Source organism: Crocodylus siamensis, chromosome 13 (genome assembly GCF_052110815.1).
Source record: "Crocodylus siamensis isolate JL-2025a chromosome 13, ASM5211081v1, whole genome shotgun sequence".
Classification (NCBI taxonomy): Eukaryota; Metazoa; Chordata; order Crocodylia; family Crocodylidae; genus Crocodylus; species Crocodylus siamensis.
The window spans coordinates 29683158-29704833 of NC_143407.1; positions in this window are offsets into that span (position 1 = coordinate 29683158).

The window sequence follows — 21676 nt, forward strand, 5'->3', positions numbered from 1 at the left end:
CCATTTATTTGCAGATTCAACTTACCGCAATGAGCTGTGTTCCCAATTTTGCAAATTTAGTAAGAGCTAAATTGAAATTAAAAGAAAAGCCATGCAAATCACGTTAAAAGGGCAGCTGCAAAACAGACATCTTACTGCACTGCTTTTAAAGGGAAACAGGTTAAAAATCCTATATGTGTGATATATTTGTGTATAGATATTCTGAATGACAAGGGAATGGTGTGCGATACACAGTCAAATCTCTAACTACTTAGTTGCAAGGTGTTGAGGGCAGATACTGTCTCCTAATCCCCATGTAGACTGATCTTTCTAGCTGTATTTAAAAGCCATATTTCTTTACTTGTGTTATTAAGAAAAGGCCTGGTCACAGGGAAGACTGAATGTATGATTTTAATGGTTGCCACTTCGGGTACTACCTGGGCTTGAACTCAGAAGCCGCCCCAAAATATGGATCTTCATCATTTCAGTTGAAAGGGGCACGTCCACTAGCTGAGAGCATCAGTGTGTTGTGATCTTCTGAGTCAGGGGTTGTCAACCAGGGGTACACATACCCCTAAGGGTACCTGGAAAGGTCCTAGGGAGTACGTGTGGGCAGGTGGGGACACAGCACTGCCACCCACCGTCCCACGCTGCTGCCTCCCAGGAGCAGAGCCAGGAGTGGGGGGCAAGAGTAGTGGCACCCCTCTGCAGGCTGCACAGGCGCCATCCAGCCGGCTGGATGTGGGAGGTGGGGAGCTCACACGTGGCAGCTCCTGTTGCCATCCACTACTCTACACTGTCGCTGCTGCCTACTGCCCCACACTGCCACCATGAGCCACTTTCCCCCAGCCAGTCGCACTTGCAGCTCCATGGTCTGCTGATGGGCGGCAAATGATTGGCCGGGTGTGAGGCCCATCACCAGATCGTGGATCTGCATGTGCAACCAGCTGTGGGAAAGCAGGGCGTGGTGGTGGCGTGGGATGGAGGGTGGCAATGGCAGCTGCATCCCCCCCCTGCATCTGGCCACTGCCACCAGAAGGGGTACACTTCCTAAAAAAGGTTGAAAATCCCTGCTCTAGGTAGATCAGTAGGACAAGTACCATGGGAAATTGTCCACTTAACTCATGCATTACCTAAGCAAAGGACCAGTATGCCTAAAAGCTATGCAGTAGGGATTTTGGACATGCACAGCCTGTTTTCCAGGTTTCAGATTTCAAGCCTCAGTATGGATTCATTTGTTGAAAGCACTTAATCTTGCTTCTCAAGTGTAAGATCTCAGAGACACTTGCTTGTTACTTCTTTATGAAACAGGATTCATTCCCCAAATGCCACTGGTGATCACTTGGTGTCACTGAAAGGTAACGAACCAGCTAGGCAGTTTTTTAGCATTCAAAAGATTTATGCCAAATTTCCAAATCTGAGAAACAAGGGCTACTCTTTATGTGGTAGTTTTTTTGCAGACATTCTTGGGTTGAACCTTTATAGTAAAGGACAAGAAACGCCCTCAGTCACTAATCAGCAAGCAAATAAAAGTCCATCCCCTTCATATTACTGTTAATTTTTAATGGGTAAAATAGATCGTCAGTGCTTGCACACCCAAAGACGCTCTAAAAGTTAGACTGCATATATAATTATTCATTTATATTGGTTACTGTGGCTCAGGATTCCCAGAAGGAGAGCCCCTCTTGTGACCCATTCTCTTCTGTGTAAATGGATGAATGGTTGGCACAGCTCTAGGGAAAATAATGCACATTAGTGTGTATTGATATCATTATTCAGATTGTAACAGTGTGGCAGTTTGGACCACAGTGGGTGTCATGATAATAGATGTGCAACAGGTGGATTTAAGAGATCATCATACAACAGCAGGCTTGGATGGGCATTGATCGGGATGGGCAGTTATTTGGACCCAAGAGCTACACAGGGAGTTTTGATGACCTATCAGGCTGGGTGAGCACCCCCCCACTGCTCTCTGTGGAGTTGGAGGTTGTGTGTATGGGGTGTGTTGCAGGGGGGCATGTGCTCATGTTGGGGGTGGGGGCTGCAGGGGCAGGAGTAGGAGGAGGATCTGCCGCTGGAGGCAGGAGAAGCAGAACAGCTTTTCTGGGCCCTAGCCAGCACATGCAGTTTCTGGCGGGGCTGTTCCCAGTGCAGCTGCACCTGCCCTGGTACTGCTCTGCTCCCTCCACCTACAGCAGCATCTCTTCCTTTGCTTCTGCCCTTGCTGCATCACTCCAGGCAGGTGGAGGGGCGGAGATTCAGCCACGTGGCTCCACTGGAGGCAAGGGGAGCAGAACAGCACCAGGAAGGCTGCCACTGAAAGCTGCATGTGTTGGTTGGGGCCCGGACCTGGGGCGCTGGGGCGGCAGGTGGGAGTGCGGCATAGGCTGCCCTGGTGGGAGCAGTTGGACTGTGACGCCAGGCGGAGTGCCTTGGCTGCGGGTTGGATCTAGTCAGTTGATGGGCTGGATCTGGCCCATGGGCCGTATTGTGCCCTCCCCCAGCATATATTTTTTCCAGTAGCTTGCTAGTTGCAGCTTCCCACCAGGTATGAGGGGGAACATTGTTGCTCAGGACTAGGAGCCATGGTAGAGGGGTCAGCTGAAGGGTTCCTGAGGTGATGCTCATTGTCAAATGTAGCTGCACATCAATGAGTTTGGTATATGATGACCGATGCCAGACTGGTGCACAGGGTACAAGATGGCAATTGCTGACATCCTTAGGACTGAGGCTCTTGTACCCCACAACGACCCAGCCAGCTTGTTACAGAGGTTGTTGCATGTCTTAACATTCATTGTTGTCTTTTTGAAGTGTTCATGATAGCCCAGTGTCTGGTGTGGCGCCACACCCAGGTAGATGGGATGTGCTTCGTGCCTCAGTCTCTGGCCATTCAGGTAGATGTTCAGTTCCCAGGCAGCATTCATAGATTGATTGTAAGGAGCTGGATTGGCATTGTGTAGGTGGAAAACACTGGAAATCATCTTCCTGATGCTTGGCTGGAGATGCCATGTCTTCCAGTAGTCAGCCAGCTTTGCGGTGCCACTGTTCAGAGTATGTTCTAGATCAGAGAAAGTCCAGGCTTGAAATCCACAGATGTTGTCAGCATAGATAATTTTTGTGACTGGGTTTGTGGCAGGTCATTAATGTAAAGGTTGTACAAGGTCAGAGCAAGCACAGTTCCCTGAGGCAGTCCATTGGTCTGTCTCTTCTAAGTACTTGTCTTCTGGTTGGCAATCTATCAGCGTTCATGTCACACCAACCATTGGTACCTGGTTCATACCAGGGAAACTAATGATCCTTTTAGCAAATCAAATTCTGTGAACTTTTTGAGGAATCCCAGTGTCATTGCCAGCAACCACCCAGACATCCTGCAATCCTATGACGTTCATGCTATTGGGCCTGCACTCTGAAGCTTACAACTAAACTTTTAGGGGCTGTCAGGTGCCAAGTGAAGACTAATCAGTGTTCTTGTTTTCCAACATGCTGTTGGCATTGTATGTCTACAGGAGATGTATACCCCATCTGTTGAAGCTGGATGCTATAAAATTGGGGGATTTGATCTACTCTCTTATGCGTCACATCCAAAGCGTGGGCAAGCCGTGTATGCCCATTCTGACATCGTGGATGTAGCCAAATGTCCACTAGCTTCTGTGATGCATCCAGATTGGTGGTTTTTGGGTTTCTCCAAAGTGGAGCACCTTCATTAGCTTCTGCCTATCCCTGTGTACGATCAGAAGCCCATCTCCATTCCCAGTGCTGTCTGCAGGAACAGGGATGGGTGGAAAGGGGGAGAGGCGGGAACAGACGGGGAGGAAGCTGTAGGCTGGGGTTTGCCCAGCCTGAGTTGGAGGGAATCAGGTGGATTGGAGCTCCAATCCATGCCCCCACTCCCCTCCTTCAGCTTGGTGGGGGGGGGCGGGTCACTCTGACTTATGGTGCTTTCTATGAAGCACCATGAGTTAAGAGTGGGGAGCTACACATTTGTCAGTGCCCTTTAAGTTGAACAATGAATGGTTTAAGCCACTTAAAAGGTGTTAATATGCAGCCAGCCCAGGGGTTAAGAGCTCCAGAAGCCATTAAAATTACCCTGCAACAAAGCCCTAAGTCTTTGGAATCTCAGGGTAAACGCTAGTCATTGACCCATTCTTCCCCTTTGAACAGCGTCTGGAGATAAAATGGGAATGAAAGATTCTACCAGTTTCTGCTTTATTCTTTATCTCTGCAGGACCAGTTTCAAAGTCAATGGTATGACTTCTGTTGAGTTTGGTGGGCTGTGGATCACACCTTGATAGGACAATGCTGCTGGAGGTGATAGAAACTTTCAATAAAAGCATGAATTTTGTGAACACCAGCTACATTGACAGTTGCTTTCTATGCATGTGATTAGCTGTATTATATCTGTTGGTGAATGTTAATATTTAATACAACTGCTGCACTAGATCTTTGCTTTCAGGTACACAGAAGATACTTAACTTATATTCAGCATACAGAGGCAGTGTTCTGCACTGAGTTCAGCCCAAAGCACAGAGATGACATATTAAATTGTATAACATTTGGAAGGAGCAGGGCATATTCTAGCTGGCTGGTAAATTAAACAGTTCAGTGTGTTCTAACCCTCCGCATCCTAAGCTGTCACTCTCATTGTCTTCTGACACATCTTCTTGTTTTTCCTCAAAGATTAAAAAAAGAAATTAATAACAAAAAGTCAGTCTTAGGATTCTGGTTATTATCATGAGATAATCACACCCTTAGGGATTGCAGATAAAGTCCAGGGTTGTAATTATCTCATGATAAGAACATTCCTCCTTCATGTCTTCTTGCTTGAATGAGCATATTCCAAACTGCAGCTGAATGTTTGCATTGTTAATTTATCTTAGAGTGAATTAACCACAAGGAAAAGTGCCTCATATCAAAAGGGGTGGGGAGAAAAGCAAGTGACACTTGACATTTCCAGTTTGGCCATGATAACTCATCTCTGACTGGGCTGGCACTGTCTTAATATCACATTGTATTAGTAGTAATTACTGGTCCAGGAAGAAAAATATAAATGTGCAATATCTGCCAATCTTAGAAGAGGGAAAGAATCCTAATAGGAATGAATAGCTATTAAGACCAGGAGAACCACTGTGATCACCAAGTCCGACCAACATCACAGAGGCCAAAGACTCTCACTTAGTAATTTTTTAATAAAGCTGGTAACTTGTGGTTGAGTTGTTTCATATCCTATTAGAAGGAGATCAAATTCTAGCTTGAGAGACTGCCAGTGATGAAATATCTGCCCCCTGGAAGGAGCTGCAATGAGTTGCCAAACGACATAGTGGAATTGTAGTCTGTGGGGATCTGTGATGGACTCCAAGCACTTCTAGGATACTAAGGATAACACTCTACCTATTGAAAAAAAAAAGTGGGGGTGTGGAATAAGAATGGGGAAAAACTGACATTGCCCCCTCATCACTTAGGAGTCTGTGAAAGTGTCTATAGCAACTGTAGGAGTTGCGTTCTGTGGAAAAGTGGGGAATTACTTGAATTGGGGCTTGAGACATGGAGCAGAATCAACTTCATGATAGGCTGAGCTCCTATCTGAAACCAGGATAGCACTGAAAAGAAGAGCAAGAGGTCATGCTGTGGGAAGCATTAATTAGCCATTAATACATAGCTTATTAATGACAGTGCCCCCATGCTTTTAGGCTTGTGCCTGAGACCTGGAGAATTATTCAAAATAAGCCTATTGAGTTATAGCATTTTGGCACAGATTTCTTTTCTTTCTCCCATTTTAGTTTTCTGGTTGTCCTCTCTCCACATTGCAAGACAACAGTTTGTCAGGATTCAGAGTCTATCTCACACAGCTTACTGTGAAAAGGATACTGCATTTGCTTTTGGTTTTCACTAGCTTTTGACATGCCAATCTGACTTAGTTCCAACTATTTTACTTCCAGTTGGCACATACTTTTCTGACACAAGGGAATCAAAGGTAACCACTGATCTGCCTGCTGGAGGTTCCCAAGTAGGAGGAATACGGATGGAACATGGTCTTCTCTCTTTAATCTCCCCTCTATCAGGTATCACTTAATAAGTAAGAAATAGCTCATTTGGCATTTCAGACTGTTAGCCTGGATTATTTTACAGCTCTTCCCACGTCCAGTTTTTTTTTTTTAATAGGAAGGTAATAGAAAATATTAGCACTTCCTAATCAGTTTATCTATTAATATAAATTTCAGACCCAACTCTAATTTCTAGCATGGATGAAATCATCCAGTCAGTGTTAATAAGAAATAAATCTATTTGACTTACTATTAAACTCATAATTTTGGACTGCACACACATTTGCGAACATACACATATCTCATCTGTGCGATCTGTGCAGCAGTATTTGCTAAAGTTGTGCAGTGAATTATGAGAATGCCAGTTAGAGATGGCTAAATGAGTCATGACCAAAAGTCCTACAGGGCACCACAGCAACCATGTCAGAAGAGAAGATGCTGAGGTATCGACACAAACAATCCAACTCTGAAAGTTTGTAGAAATAGAAGGTTCTGTGGAGCCTTGTCTAGAAACCCAGGGTAATTATCTGTTGTGAAAATAGAATTTTTCCTAAAATGATAGGTCATTCTATTAATTCAAATAAAAGTGAATGCTACGTATATTATAAGAAGAAAACTCTATATGGGTACACTTGAAAATAATGAACCATTTCTCCCAAAGGTATTTGTGCTTTCCCCAAATAATATCCTATACAGGTCAAGCTGTGATTGCATTTGGATTTGTTTAATATTTATTTTTTGAACCTCAGCACCCTTTACCAATGGACACACATGGTCCTGTAGTTAATGCACTAATAAGGCTTTCGAGAAACCTAAGTCCCTCATCCGTCCCTGTGACTGTGGGCAACTCGCTTTGTATCTCACTTTGTATTTGGTCCCACAACTATGAAATGAGAATAATACCTGCCCCAGAAAGAAGCTGGAGGAAAAATACAACAAAGATGATAATGTGCTTAGATGTTATTGAAAAGGAGGTCCATATACACCCCTGAGATGAATTAATTTGCTTCAAGTTGGTTGACCCTCAAAGTATAAGTTGCTTCTAAAAATTGTGATTTAGATCGTTTTCCCCCTACTTCTTTAATCCATTCTTGTTCTGGCATAAGACTGTCCACACAGGGCATTAGTCTAGATTAACTGTTCTGCTGTAGATTCATGCCCTTCCTTAGTCAAAACAAGCCATAATAGGATTTGACCTGATTTAATCTCTCCGTGTGCAAGGAAAAATAGAGGAATTTATTTTAATCTCACTAGGCATAATTTTGAGGGCCAGACGTTCTTCACTGAACCATTTTTTTTAATGCAGAGTTAATTAGTCCAGCTTGATTTCTGTGTTCTCTGAGAGACAACCTGAATGTTGGCCTTCTTTCTGAGTGGTTGATCTCTAGCGAGCCATGCACTCTTCCAGGAGCTGATAGGTCTTAGTACTCATAGACCACTGTAGTGCAGATAAGCAGATGAAAGATTTCTTAGATGTTTGGGGGTTGTAGTTGTCAGCTATGGAGAAAAACAACCGCTGCTGCTGTCTGGAAAGAGAGAGAGAATTAGAAATAGATCCTGCTGCTGTGCCTGAGACTTGCTGTGCTAGTTGCTTTCAAAAAGGAGGAATTGTTGCCATTCCTGCCGTGTGCATTCCTCATGGAGGAGTTGTATTATTCTGTAGATGAGGCATGTGCTATATAAAAGCTATCATTGTGTTACAAGTTACCTTAAGCTTATGATCAGAAAGTGTGGCTAGAAAATGATGTCCTCATTATTCTTATTGCAGTGGGATCGTCAAGTCCAAGGTCTGTTCTAAGGGTAGGTGGCTCATTGGGCTACCAAAGCTGAGATGCTCTGGTGTCTATAGCCATCAACACACAAAGGAATATGACTAGCATCACATCCATTTACCTTCGATTCTCCACCTTGATGACTAGGTACCTACTCACAGCTTGTTTCACTGCGGGAGTCTGGTACTCACACCCCTGGGTCTGTAACAAATGTTTGCCACCATGCTCTCAGCAGAACAGCACATTTGAGCCCCAGTCAGGAGCCAGAGCCTGATTTTGCAATATGCTGTATGCGCCCGAAACAAAAAGGCTGGCCCTGCCCCTCCGCTCCCTAGCTGGAGCAGTGAGGGCTGGCTGACAAGGGGGTGTGGGGGTCAAGCCGAGCTGAGAATGTAGCCCAGTCTATGGGTGGGGAGTGGGGACACTGCCCCCTCTGCCCCAAGACAAACCCTGGCTGGGGCCAGGGAGGGAGGTTAAATACCCCTCCCCCTGGTCAAACTTACTGCTGGCTGCAGCTGTGGACTACAAATCCCAGAGAAGCAGGAAGAGGAAGTGAGGAACAGCCCTGCAGAGTCCTAATGTTGTAATTCTGGACTGCAAATCCCAGAGACCTCGGGGGCAGCAGGTAGAGGAAGTGAACACAGGGCCAGAGAGCCATGCTCTAGTGCCCTCCCAACCTCTGGCCTGAGCCCCTGCAGGAATGTGGCTGCATTTCCTGAATCAAATGTACATTTCTGTTCACTTCTGTTTCAATTTAATCTGTGCAGTTTAGACTAACCTGCAAAGACTGAATTGATTTAGCTTTGGACTTTTTGACTGTCTGTACTTAGAGAGGAAGCAACTCACTTGAAGGCACAAAGCAAATCAGTGGTAGATTTGAGGGAAGGAAGAAAAACAGGTTTCCTGAATCATGGTTCAGCTGTATGGGATCATAATGCCACTCCATGTCCAGCATAGGCATTCCTGCTTGCGATTTCTGGCATTAAAAATGCAGATAAGACAGTTTCTCTGCTAATCTGCTGCTTCCAATTAATGTGTTACTGATTGATCCAGGGTTTTATGTGACCTCAGAACCTTTGAAATCTTCATGAGTGACCTGATTAAAGGCTGAAATTTTCAATCCCTTATCCTGTTTCCCTTAGGCCCTTAGGTGGAGTAAAGTCTAGATTAAGGATTGAATCCAGTCTTTAGGATCTGACCACAAATAAGGCTGGCTGTTTCAGAAGATCAGTATGGAAAGCTTGGGTGGATCAAATACCTGTTCTGAAAAGCTCAGTGAGTTTTATGGGCAATTTCATTAGTTCAGGGATGGTTTCCTAAGCCCAATGCATACATAATGATATTCATCCCTGAATAGCGGGATCAGTGTAGGTCTGCTTGCCTGTCAAATCCTATCCTCATTCCCTGTTTTTACAGTGGACTGTAAAAATAGGGAACGAGCAGTGCATAGCCCTTGTATTGGGCTCTTGCATGGGCATCTCCCAGGAAGCCCTTCTGTTTTGTTTGTTTTTGTTTTTTGTTGCAACATGGCAGTGTCTCCGGGGCTGAACTCCATTGGCAGCCACATTCTGGATCACAGGCTCAGTGGCCCATCAGAGAGTGGGAACTGAATATGCTTGGCATTGAGAGGAGATCCTTTCCTAGCCATCATTCCCCTTTTACAGCCACAAGCCTGGGACAATGTGCAAAACAGGCAACAGATGTAAACCCACTGGCCTTTAAAATGTTACTGCCCTTGACAGGCACAACACAGCCGCTCCCCACTCCCTGCAAAGTGCAACCAAATGCTGCATGAGATTTTTCCAAATACTTGCAGGCAGAATGCCATGGGCTTTGCAGCCTTTACCAGAGGAGGAGGAGGAGGAGAAAGAGGAGCTATAGCTGTGCTCTGTTATAATCTGTCTGGTTGTCCGTTTGTATCACAGAGTTGTGGGCCTACCTAATTCTTTCAAGGATCAGGTTGCCAAATACCCACCAAGACAAGCACAAGCTTAGTTATTTCTATTTAAAAAACCCAAGCAGATAGGCCATCTATTGTTGTGTTGCTCTGCTGAGTTACATACTGCTTTGAAATCAGGCCTTCTCACTGACAGCAACCAAAAGCTCTTAATGTAGCTGTTTGCTTTCTTATGTGGGCACCAGGCTTCATTCACTCCTTGAAGGTATTTATGGGATTCATGTCGCCACGTTATCCAAGCATCTCATCACTTTAATGTTTATTCTCACAGGACTCCATTATATAAGGGAGTATGAGTATCTTCCATTTTTCAGGTGGGGGAACTGAGGCACAACAAGGTGGAGTGATTTTCCTAAAGCCACGCAGAAAGTTGGTAGCTAAGCAAGAAGTTAAATCTCGGGCTCCCAAAGCATAAATTAATGTCCTACCCATTGTATCATCCTTTCTTCTTATTTCTCCTTCCTTTCCTCAGGGTAAAAGTAGATTCGTTCTACAGAAGTCAATAAAGTCACCAATCACCTTAAATATGGAGTGAGTGAAAAGAGGCTTAGTGTGTCTGTGATGAGATCTGACAGGCATGTTATCTTTCACATATTTGAAGTGCCTAACAGGTTCAGTTGGGGCAAGCTGCCTGTTTGAAGTGGGTAGCCCTAGGTTTTTAAATGTTGCTTTCACTGTCAACTGCAGACAGCAAAAGAAGCAAGAGTCAGAGAAGCATTAGTGATAATGGCATTAATAGCTTCACCAATTCCACCTTCATCTGCAATCTCAGTTTTGGAGGGGACTTTTTCTGCATTGTCTTTGAGTTGAGTGGTGTTACCACAGGGAGCAAGGCTGACAGGTCTTTATGTGATGAAAGAGGACAGGTGTGCCTAACAACTGGAACTCAAAATACCTTCAAGGAAGCTTATTCTTGATGCACCTTTTTAAAGCAACTCACCCCCAAAATGGGAGGAACCAAGCAGCAGTAACTGCATCGAAATTCATAGTTTCATAGATTCATAGAGGCTAGGGCTGGAAGGGACCACAACAGATCATCGAGTCTGACCCCCTGCCTAGGCAGGAAAGCACTGGGGTCAGATGACCCCAGCCAGATGCCTATCCAGCCTTCTCTTAAAGACCCCTAAGGTAGGGGAGAGCACTACCTCCCTTGGAAGCCCATTCCAAATTTTGGCCACCCTCACCGGGAAGTTTTTCCTGATGTCTAGCCTAAATCTGCTCTCTGTCAGATTCTTGGCCATTCTGTCCCCAGGATCAGATTTACCAGCCTGATTTTTCTCACAATTGGTAACAAGCTAAAAAGTAAAGACTTAAAATGCTGTTAGTCACCTATGCCAGCAAAGTGTTTTTAATAGATGAAAGAGAGGAACATTAGTTTTACAGGATGAAATTCCCTCTGGCCCATATAAATCCCTGTCCTGAGAATGTAAAATTATGCATAGACCTTTAACCAACCCCCTAAACCAGGGGTAAGTACCACCCATAATACATCTAAAACAGTAGTGGGGCAATGCATGAGGTTCAGGAGTCTTTTCAGGCATAAGCTAAGTGCAGTTTCCATGATCAGGTTTGAGACTATGCAGAGTAAGGCGAACAAATAAGAATGGTAAAACATCTGTATTCCTGGCATATTGGTTGCCGTTTTTATGCCCTCTGCTTAAAAGTAAATATGCCCACAGATATATTTGGATGAATGACTTTACAGCTGTAGAGCTGGCAAATCTCACCGCTGTCAGGCAGAAATAACAATTAAAAAATTATCATATTGTTAAGAAACTTAGCACTTCCCAGCCCAGACTCTGTTGAGAGAGAAAATTAGGAAACAGCTGTTTATCCCTGAATTTTCAGTTGTCAATCTAGTGACTCGCCCACCCAACATGTTCACCTAGGGGTGTCATGTTAACAGCCTATTTTGGCATTTTAGGATCAACATGATAAGCTCATCATGCTACAGTGCCAGCTGCCTACTTGGAATGGCTGAGCTGTTCTGCAAAGAACTTGCTTCAAAAAACATTCATCCTTAATCATGGCTAGGCTATTTAACTACTAAGTCCAAGAAACAAAATCTACCACCAATTGCTTTCCCTGAGTACCTCTATCCCAGTTCAGCAACACATTTAAATAAATGTGTCTTTATTTGGGAAAGCATGTTAACACACTTTTAACTTTAAGGATGTCCCCTGAAGTCAATGGGACTTGAAGTCAATGTGCATACAGTTGTGCCCAGGCTTAAGCGTAGCTTGCGACCGAGGAAGTGATGATGTTCCAGTGCAATGCTGACATTAAGGAAAATATTACAGCAAAATCATCCAGATAGGTACTAACAGGAACACTCATAGCTTGTTAACTAGCACCAGAGTCAAGGAAGAGAGAGTGGCTAGAGAGAAACCCAGAGAGAGAAGATGGAGAAGGAAAGGAAAGCTATCACAAAGGTGTCAGATGGAAGGAAATGGGAAAAAACTTCAAAGTTCAGATCATCTTCAGGTCAGCTTTACTGGCCTAAACCTCCCCTACACAAAGGGCACTATTACCCTTTCTGACAATGTAAAGGGGCCTTAAAATAGGAAAAATATACACGCACACCCATTTCAAGGCCTTGCTCTGCCAGAGTAGGTTAAAGCAGCCATAGCGTCAATATAACATGCAGGGAAATTTCGAATAATACCTTAGTGATTTAGCAGCCCAACTGTTTTAATGACACATTATCTCCTTACGATGCAAATATGTGCATAATAGGATTTACAAGCAGGATTGGTACCTAGCTGTCATTGAAAGTTGGTGGCAGATAAACATCTAAGTTAGGGGTGGGCAGTTATTTCAGCCGGAGGGCCACTTAACATTGTTGGTGAGCTGGTTAGGGCCTCATACATAAAATTAATGGTGAAGATATCATTCTAACAAATTATAGATAAAAAACAAATCGGGCGCTAAAAATCAAACTTCTACTACAAAATATTTTAATTTAATTTTAATTTTTTTTTGTCCTGGTTTTTTATTTGAGTAGCATATATAGAGGCAATTGCACTATGGCTCCAAATAGAGTCTCTCTCTCAAGGGAACCCAAATCAGCCAGCAGGACACTCAGCTAAGAGAGAATGCCCTGACTCCCAGCAGAGCCCTGCCACCCCCCAAATCACAAGGGAGCTCCTGCCTCAGCCTGCACCCTAATATGTCCCTCAAGAGCTGCTTGTACCCCAAACCTGCCTGCCCCCTACCCCTTCCCATCAACCGTTGCCCCCAAAAAGCCTGGAGAAGCCCTCTCCAACCTACCCCAGCTCCCTACCAGAGCCATGAAGGCTGTGTCCACCTGCAATCCATGGGTCCCCCTTCCTCTAGGAAGAGCCCCTGCCCCAGGACACTGGGTGCAGCTTCACCTGGGTGGATGGGACACGATCTGAGTGGCTGCGGCTGGGAGGCTGTATGTGGCTAGGCTAGGCTGGCTTATGGCACTGCACGGGGCAAAGTGCGGGAAGGGGCTGGGGCTTCACCTTCCCGGAAGCATCGGGGAAGCTCTGCTGCCTTCAGGCACAGGTGTGGAGAATCTGCTGCATGATCCTAGCATCCAGTGCAACTACAGGCAGGTGGGGTGCTGCTGGCCCATCCCAAGTGGGGGCACTGGGGCCAGAGCATAGCTCACCCAGGGTCTGCTGCACAGAGCTGGGCAGACAGGGCTGCTTCCACTCAGTGTCCTCTGTAGTGCCAGAACGAGAGCTGCTGGGGCCCGAGTGCAGCTTACCTAGGGCCTGGTGTGGGGTGACAGGTGGGTGAGTGGGGAGGAAGGGCTGCTTCTGCCAGCGGAGTCCTGCACTGCTGCCCATGCTGCTGCCCTTGCCACCCACACGTGCTGGATTGAATCAATTGGCAAGCCAGATACAGGCCATATTTTGCTAATCCCTGATCTAAGTCACAGAGGGCATTTATACATGTGCACCAGGAGTCAGGGGGAAATGGAAAAAACTTCTGTCACCATGACTATCCTATCTGTGGGCCCAAAGATGCCTCACAAAGTCTATTTGGGATGGGCACACTCTGTTGCAGCTTGTATACATATTTGCATGTGGGGTGGGCAGCCCATTTTTGGTTTGGTCCATGAGATGCTGCTTCAGTTGCTCCCACTTTTCTGTCTCCTGTTGTCATCCTAAGGTTTCGAAGTACCAGGATCTTTGCAGCAGACTCTTCCTCCATTTGGGGCAGTCCTAAGCAATAGTCTCCCAGGAATTGATAGCAATGTTGCATTTTTTCAAGTTAGCCTGGAGGATGTCTTTGAAGTGCTTTCCCTGCCCTCCTCTTAAGCTCATGCCTTGACTAAGCTGGGAGAATAAAACTTGCTTCTGGAGTCTGGAGTCGGACATCTGGATGACATGGCTTGCCCAGCAAAGCTTTTTGACTGTCAGCTGAGAAGCACTGTGGAGGATCCTTCTGAAGTATGGATGCCCACCGAAATTCATCACTGTTCTTCGTCAGCTTCATGACAGTATGTGAGTGGTGGTTCTCAGTAATGGATTTAGCACATATCCCTTTGAGGTTAAGATGGGAGTTGAGCAAGGCTGCAACATCGCTCCAGCACTCTTGAGATGCTACATCTGACCACCAGCAAGCTTCCAGTCGGAGTGGAGCTAAACTACCAAATTGATGGTAACCTGTTTCATCTTGGCCAACTCCAGATCAAAACCAAAACCACTCCGACCTCAGTCATCAAGCTCTGCTTTGCTGATGATGCTGTAGTGTATGCTCATAAATGTCAATGTCTTTATTGAGGCACACAAGAAAATGGGACCAATGCTTCACATTCAGAAGACTAAGGTTCTCCACCAATGAGCTGTCAGTCATAAGAACACATCACCAGGAGATACATTTCAACTTTGTGATCCATTGGACTTTGTGTAGAAGTAGGGGAAAATATTGGTTATTGGCAATGGTTACGTCTTTCTGCATTCAAAACCAGTGTGCAGCTTACAGACACCTAACTTACAACAATTTGCCTCCTCCTTCTCCTCTTCCTTTTCCTCTTCCTCCTCCTCCTTTTTTTAAAACTCTGGAGACAGAGATCCCTTAAATGAGAAAAACAGCACATCACCGTCTTGAAGTTTGCATTTTTTCTTGCTAAGAAACTTCCACGGCTTTATCTTTCACTATTCTGCACAAGCTTTCTTTTTCGCTTCTCCATAGTAATTAATTTATAAGCTGAGAAGTGACAGGTAATGTTTATTATGGAGATGACTTCCTTGAACAAGCTCCCTGAAATAACCTCTGAGGATTTCTAAGGAACCTTACATTTGGTAATTAATTATGCAACCCTACTTTTAACATATCTTGAGGTAATCAGAACAAAAGAAGACAGTTGTCTTTGTTAATTATCATGAAAATTTACTTATGAATATTGTAATTATGCACACTACTGCATCTGCTGTCACTCATGGCCGGAATAGCTTTAGGCAGCATTATTTTCTTTCCTATTGTCATTGTAACAAAGGCTGGGGAAAGGAGGGGCACTGAAGTTGGAAGTTCTGTAGTTTCATTTCAAATTATATCATTCTTCTCATAACTTTCTTTGTTGTTTGGTTGTTTCAGGCAGTGAAACTCTCTGCCCTTTCTGTCAATCTCACTTAAAACCTGAAAGACTTTGGGTGGCTCAGGGAAAGAGTTCCCATCTCTTCCTCCCAGTGGATGCTTGTATTCCAAATAATCCCACCTGTCTTGGAGGGGAGAGAGGAATGTAATGGGTTTCTTAGCATCTTGGTCATGGAGCCACGCTCAGTTGCAGCCAAATATATGTTGTTCTCTGATGCCTGCTTACTGTATTATGTGAAATGAGATGATGGTAATAATTCCTTGTAAACCAAAGTCAGGGATCACCCCACCAAGCTGCTGCCATTTTGGTGACCTCCCAGGAAGACCAAAGACCGGGGGTGGACCAAAGGAGCCTAGAGGACTTTGGAGCCCAACTCCCTTTAAACTGCAATAGGAGGCAGGTGCTTAACTCGTGAGGTGCCTTGGGAAATGGACCAGTCTCACTTTGAGATAGGGTTTCCATCACTAGATAAAAGAAACAGAAAGGATGCCCAGTGTTGGTCCCATGTCCAATGTTGGCTTCACTTGGTTTTCAAACTGAAGAATTCTTTGAATTACTTGTCTTTTGTTCCAGAGAAAATGAAATTGGAATTTGGCTCAAGGGTGGCCGCTTGTACTGCTGCTATGTAGACTGTGACTGTCCTAGGGATGATAATTGCATTCCAGTCTCCTGGGGTGTCAAACCAGAACCTTTCATGAGAATTTTAAGTTGCTTTTTGGAAATTTTCAATTTTAAGTTGTTCTTAAAAATATATGGACAAATTCTCTGTTGAGACAGAGACAGCACTCTTCAGAAGTCAATACCGCAGTGTCAACTTATGCCAGCAAAGAACGTGGCTCTTCCACTTTGACTTGATGCATTTCACAGGCCAAGTTTCTTAAAGCTGACAAAGCTACAGCTTCATGACTATACTGACTAATACTTGACAGCTGGCAAAGCATAAAAAATTAATGATGAGACTAAAATACAGCTTTTTGGCACTTATGCTAAGTGCCTTGTGCCTTTATGTGGAAGAAGAAGGTGTTTTGGATCAGGTCAGCTCAACCTTTGGCCATTTTTTCCCATGAGTATTTCAGATATGGGAAACTGTCAATTATCTTAATTAAAGGAAGTTTAAAAGAACATTTCTGAATTGCTCTTCTTAGACTAGAGCATGCCTTCAAATTTCCATAGCTTGACTTTCACCCAAAGTCAATAACATACCTAGAAATCTTGGTACATAGAATTGATATACACATTTCTGTGCTCTTTGTTGTACTGAAGTGTTTTATCTACAGCAGGTCTGATTTTGGAAATGCCAAAGTACCTCAGATTCTGGGCTGCAATCAACGGGAGAGAAGCCAGGGCTTGTAACCTCGGAAAATCGGCCCCCCAATTCACAGTCCAGAGTGTCCACTAATAATGGGGCAGTAGTTAACTTACTTTTAAGACTTCCTATGTCAAAGGGAACACAACATACTGCTTACTGTACCATCATATTGCTTGCCAACATGATTTATATCAGTAGTCTGAATACCATAGGATATTTGTGATACTGAATTCTTCGCATCAGTGATATTTTAATTGAACCTAACGAATCAATCAGCAGAAATCTTTTAAATTTCTGTTTTATCTTTGTGGCTTATTATTACTTATTTGGGGGTGATTTTAATACAGTTACCTAAAATATGTTCTAATTTAGACTATCTTGTAGAAGCAACTTTTCCTTGCTATTGCTAAATTTGCAGTGGTTGGATTAACGGTATCTCAGGGGGCATATTCATGTGGACATTAATCTGCAAATAACATTATCTTGAGGGATGCTGTAACAGCCCACTGAGTTTCACAAGCAGGCAAAACCCTGCTGATGGAAGCTAAGTGCATACCCTAGCTTTGGAAGCCAGCACTTCTCAATTTTTTCCTGTAATAACCAGAGTTGAAACAGCAAGATCAACAGGGCTTCTTGCAATCTGTAAGCAAATACAAGAAGTGAATTATGTATGATGGCTTGTAGCTCATGAACATCAGTTATCCCAGCTGTGCTGCACTGCACATCTGGGACCCTCGGCTGTATCCTGTGCATATCCAAAACTCCCCTTGAAATCTTGTATTCTTTATTTAGTATTGATTTAAGTACAATCTGCTTAAAATATGATCTACTTTAGAATGTCTTACAAGAACCAGCTTTTTCTTTCTAGAAACTGTGAAGCTGGTTTTTATTTTGTTTCAGTATCACAGTGCCTCAGTTTGCTCAGAAAGAAATGTTCCCATGGCTTTTCTAGGCGCACCAGAAATTCAAGATTGGATCTTCACTGGCCATGTTTACAGGAGACGTTGAGTCCACAGTTATTATTGTGCAGTCATTTAGTACTTGCATATCTAAGTACTAAATGGCTGCACGGTAACTGGTGCTACCCGCACAGCTTCCTGGTAGTGCTGGGGCCGGTCTCACCAGCTCAAATGTGTTGTGCCCCTGTGCTGCGGGCATGTGCCCAGGTCCAGCAGCACCTGGACTCTCAGCCAGAGCCCCTGATGACTGTCGAGGGAGCCATGCTGTGCCCCACTTCAGGAGGGATGTGGACAACATGGAGAGGTCCAGAGGAGGCCACCCGCATGATCTGGGGACAACAGGGCAGACCCTACAATGAGAGACTGCGGGACCTGAACCTGTTCAGCCTTCACAAGCAAAGGCTGAGGGGGGACCTGGTGACTGTCTATAAACTCACTAGGGGAGACCAGAAGGGTTTGGGAGAAACCTTGTTTCCCCTAGCGCCTCCTGGCATAATGAGGAATAAGGCCACAAGTTGTTGGAGAGGAGGTTTAGATTAGACACCCGTAAGAACTACTTCACAGTCAGGGCGGCTAGGATCTGGAACCAACTTCCAAGGGAAGTGGTGCTGGCTCCTACCCTGGGGGCCTTTAAGAAGAGGCTTGATGCCTACCTGGCTGGACTCATTTGAGCCCAGTTTTTCTCCTGCCCAAGCAGGGGATCGGACTTGAAGATCTACAAGGTCCCTTCAACTCGACTTCTATGATTCTATGAAGTGTACTTAAGGTTTATATGGAGAGCATAAGGAGGTCTTCAGCTTTCCTGGGGCCTAGGGAAACACTGGACTTCCTCAGCCAGAGTAAAGCAGGCTGGTGGAAGAAGGCAGACAGGTGGTCCTGGCAGAGAGATCAGAGACAAAAACTGCTTTATAATCTGTTGAGCTAGGTAGGATCTTGGAGCACATGACCCATACAGGCAGGACTCTTTTCCAATAGGAGGAAATCCATCTTTTCAGGGCATAGGACTGGACAGGGGTTATGGCTGATTCTTCTAGTCAGCAGAATCCCCTCTGCTAGGAGGTGGCAAGGCCTGGGTAAGATGAGTATAGCTGAGGTGTCCTAGGTCAGGAAGTGACCTTTACAACATCTCAGTCTGTTCCTGGTGGTCAAGCAGCAGACAACAGAGAGGGGATGGAGCTGAAGGGTGCCCCTGAAGGAGTTGGAAGCACCTTGGGAGTGTGTCTCATGCATCTGGCTACATCTGGGGTAGGGGCAAGTTACTGGATGAGGTAAATGAATGTCTCATTTTCCTCATCCAGTAATGAGCTGTAAGATCTCTTTCAGAAGTAACTTCAGAAACCAGTGTGAAGAAACAATTGTGGGAGTGAACTGTGTTTGTTTCACAATTTTATTTGGATTTGGTCGTGGATGAATGTTTCCTTTCCTGCTCCTCTCCTGACATGGGGAGTCAGCTCTGAATAAAACTGGTTAAAAAGTCATAGCTGAACTCAGAATTCAAACTGGGGGAGAAAACTAGGTCTCAGAAGTCTGAACTTTAAAATATTAAAATGAAAGGTCCCACACTCCACTGCTGTGAATAAAAGAGAAAGGCAAGGTGACTGGAAAAAATGTAAGAGCCGACGCCAGCCGAGATTTTCTGAACCTACTGTAAATAACCCCAATTGCTATAACCAATCCTGGTTTGCAGATCTACTACAGTATAGAACTGCACTGCCACTCAATTAGAATCTACAATTTCGATGCCACTTTAGCTTTGTCATTTTCCTTTTTTAATTTTGTCTGTTGCTATGGTAGCAACAACTGATTGCAATCACTACTGTGTATGTTGCAAGCTATGTTGCATCGATACAGGTTTTGGAAACTGTACAATAAAAATCTGACTTCTGCATAAACTGCATTCATTGTTGTTCATAACTGGCTGTTCATAATAATCAAGATTCATCAAAATCCTTTGTTCTCAAAGTAAGCAATTTGGAAAATTCTTTAAACCATAGAGTGTTCAAAGGATCCTTTGCTTTCAATACATTTTTTATTCAGTGCTCTTCACACAGCAGGACGATTTATGTTTCTGTTGAACTTGAGTGTATCCTTGATGGCAATTATTTTAATAGCCTTAACAATGATGACAAATCTATTCTATCCTAATTTTTGCATCACACTAATAACTGCAGCATATTAGGGAAACAGCGCAAGGCCTAGTGACACTTCTTTAAAATGGGAATATAATGCTTTCTCCTACGCCTTGTCTGTCTCATCTATTTAGGTAAGGGCTTTCTTTTTATTGTGTACAAAGATGAGTACAAGGGGTCTACAACAAGAGCCATTTCCAGTTCTGGTACTGAACCTTATCTCCATGGCAATCCCAAGTCAAGAATGGGAATCAGTCTTTCGTTAGCATTTTAGACACTTGAGGTGAAACTTGGACTCTCTTGAAGTCAGTGGGACTTTCGCCCTGAGTTTAGTGAGGTCAGGAATTCACCCAGGATTATTTTAATGCCTTCTCGGCTTAGAACAGGTAGTTACAACCACAACTCCACAATGACCAAACGCCATCCCTAAAATATTTGCTTACTAATTGCTGTTTTGCATACACCAGTGAAAGTTAAAGAAGTTGGGACCACATCTGCACATGAAGGTGTGTCCCTGATCCACAAGAAGCCCTGTTAAGATCCTCTGCAGAACAGAGCGCTGACCTATAAATATCCCACTATTCCAAACAGTCATATTCCAGTTAATGGACTATGCAGTACACTGAGCAGGATGACGAAGTAACCCATCGCATGAAGTCTGCAAGAAGAACTGACCCAAATGCAGGCCAGACCTATACAAACATTCCTTATTTGCTTTTCATATGAAATAATTTAATATTTCTTTTCTTGGTCTGATTTTGCCTTGTCTCGACACCATTGCCTTTATTGGGAGAAAAGCCAGACCAACACTGAGCACTTCTGAAATTTCCCTCTGGAGCTATTATTATTATCATCCATGCTACCGATTATTTTTATTTGTTACACACCAATAATGCGTGGGATAATTGTTACTGCAGAAATTTCCAGCCCAGCTGGAACCAGAAAACACCAGAAATATTAGAGTTGCAGTTTCTTTTAGGCTTAAGAGTTAATTAAGCTTCCTATCAACTTGAAACGTCACAGCTTTGGTCATTTTCCTGTCACCATGGATAAAATTCCACTCTTTGGTTCTTACATGAAAGGGAAAGTTTTCTCATATCTACGCAGCAAGATTGGCCCTAATTTAATAAAATTTGACAGCTGTCATACCGTTCTCTTAGCATCGCTGTTGTAAAATGTGGGCACTGATTGTCCCCTGCAAGGTGGCTTCTTTATTCTGCTCTTGCAGGAAAATCTTTAGGTGGCACAAAGCAAATACAGCAGATTGAAGCCACCACTTTCTTGACCTTCATTGTAGGAAATATGAGTAAGGTAAATGCAGAATTGTCAGAGTACTCTGTATTGCTGGCAGCAGAACATACCATGCTGCTGTAAAGTTACCCTCATTCCCAACCCATTCCTTGCCTGTCCAGAGTGTGGAGAGGGCAAAACAGAGAATTTGGCCTCTAGTACTCTGAAGCATTGCAGTAAAACTTCCTTTCTTTATGGGTCACCTGCATGTCTTTCAGGCACAAACCTTCCTTTGCCTTCACTGGGAGCTCGGTGCACAGACGGAGATAGCACAGTTACTGGAGCTGAGGGCCTCTGCAAGTATCGGCGAGGCAAATTTTGCCTTCAGCATTGAGACCCATCTATTGTAAGGTGCTTCTTTTCTTACAGAAAGTTGAATCGAGAATGTCTAAATATGAGGCCAGTAAGGCAATTTGCTGTTTAAATGACCCAATGCACATTGGGCATATTGAAGAAAAAAGCCATTTCCTAGTGACTAAATCTCATTAAAAAAGCAATTTTCCAATCAATTACAATGCAATTTAGCTGCTAACTGTTTAATTATCAAAAAAGAAGCTATTTTGTTCTCTGTTCCTATATTTATGAGCCATGCTTTAAAATCTCATCTTCAGAGTAGCTGTTTGGAGCAATATGACCGATCTATTGGTGCAATTACATTAAAGTTAAAC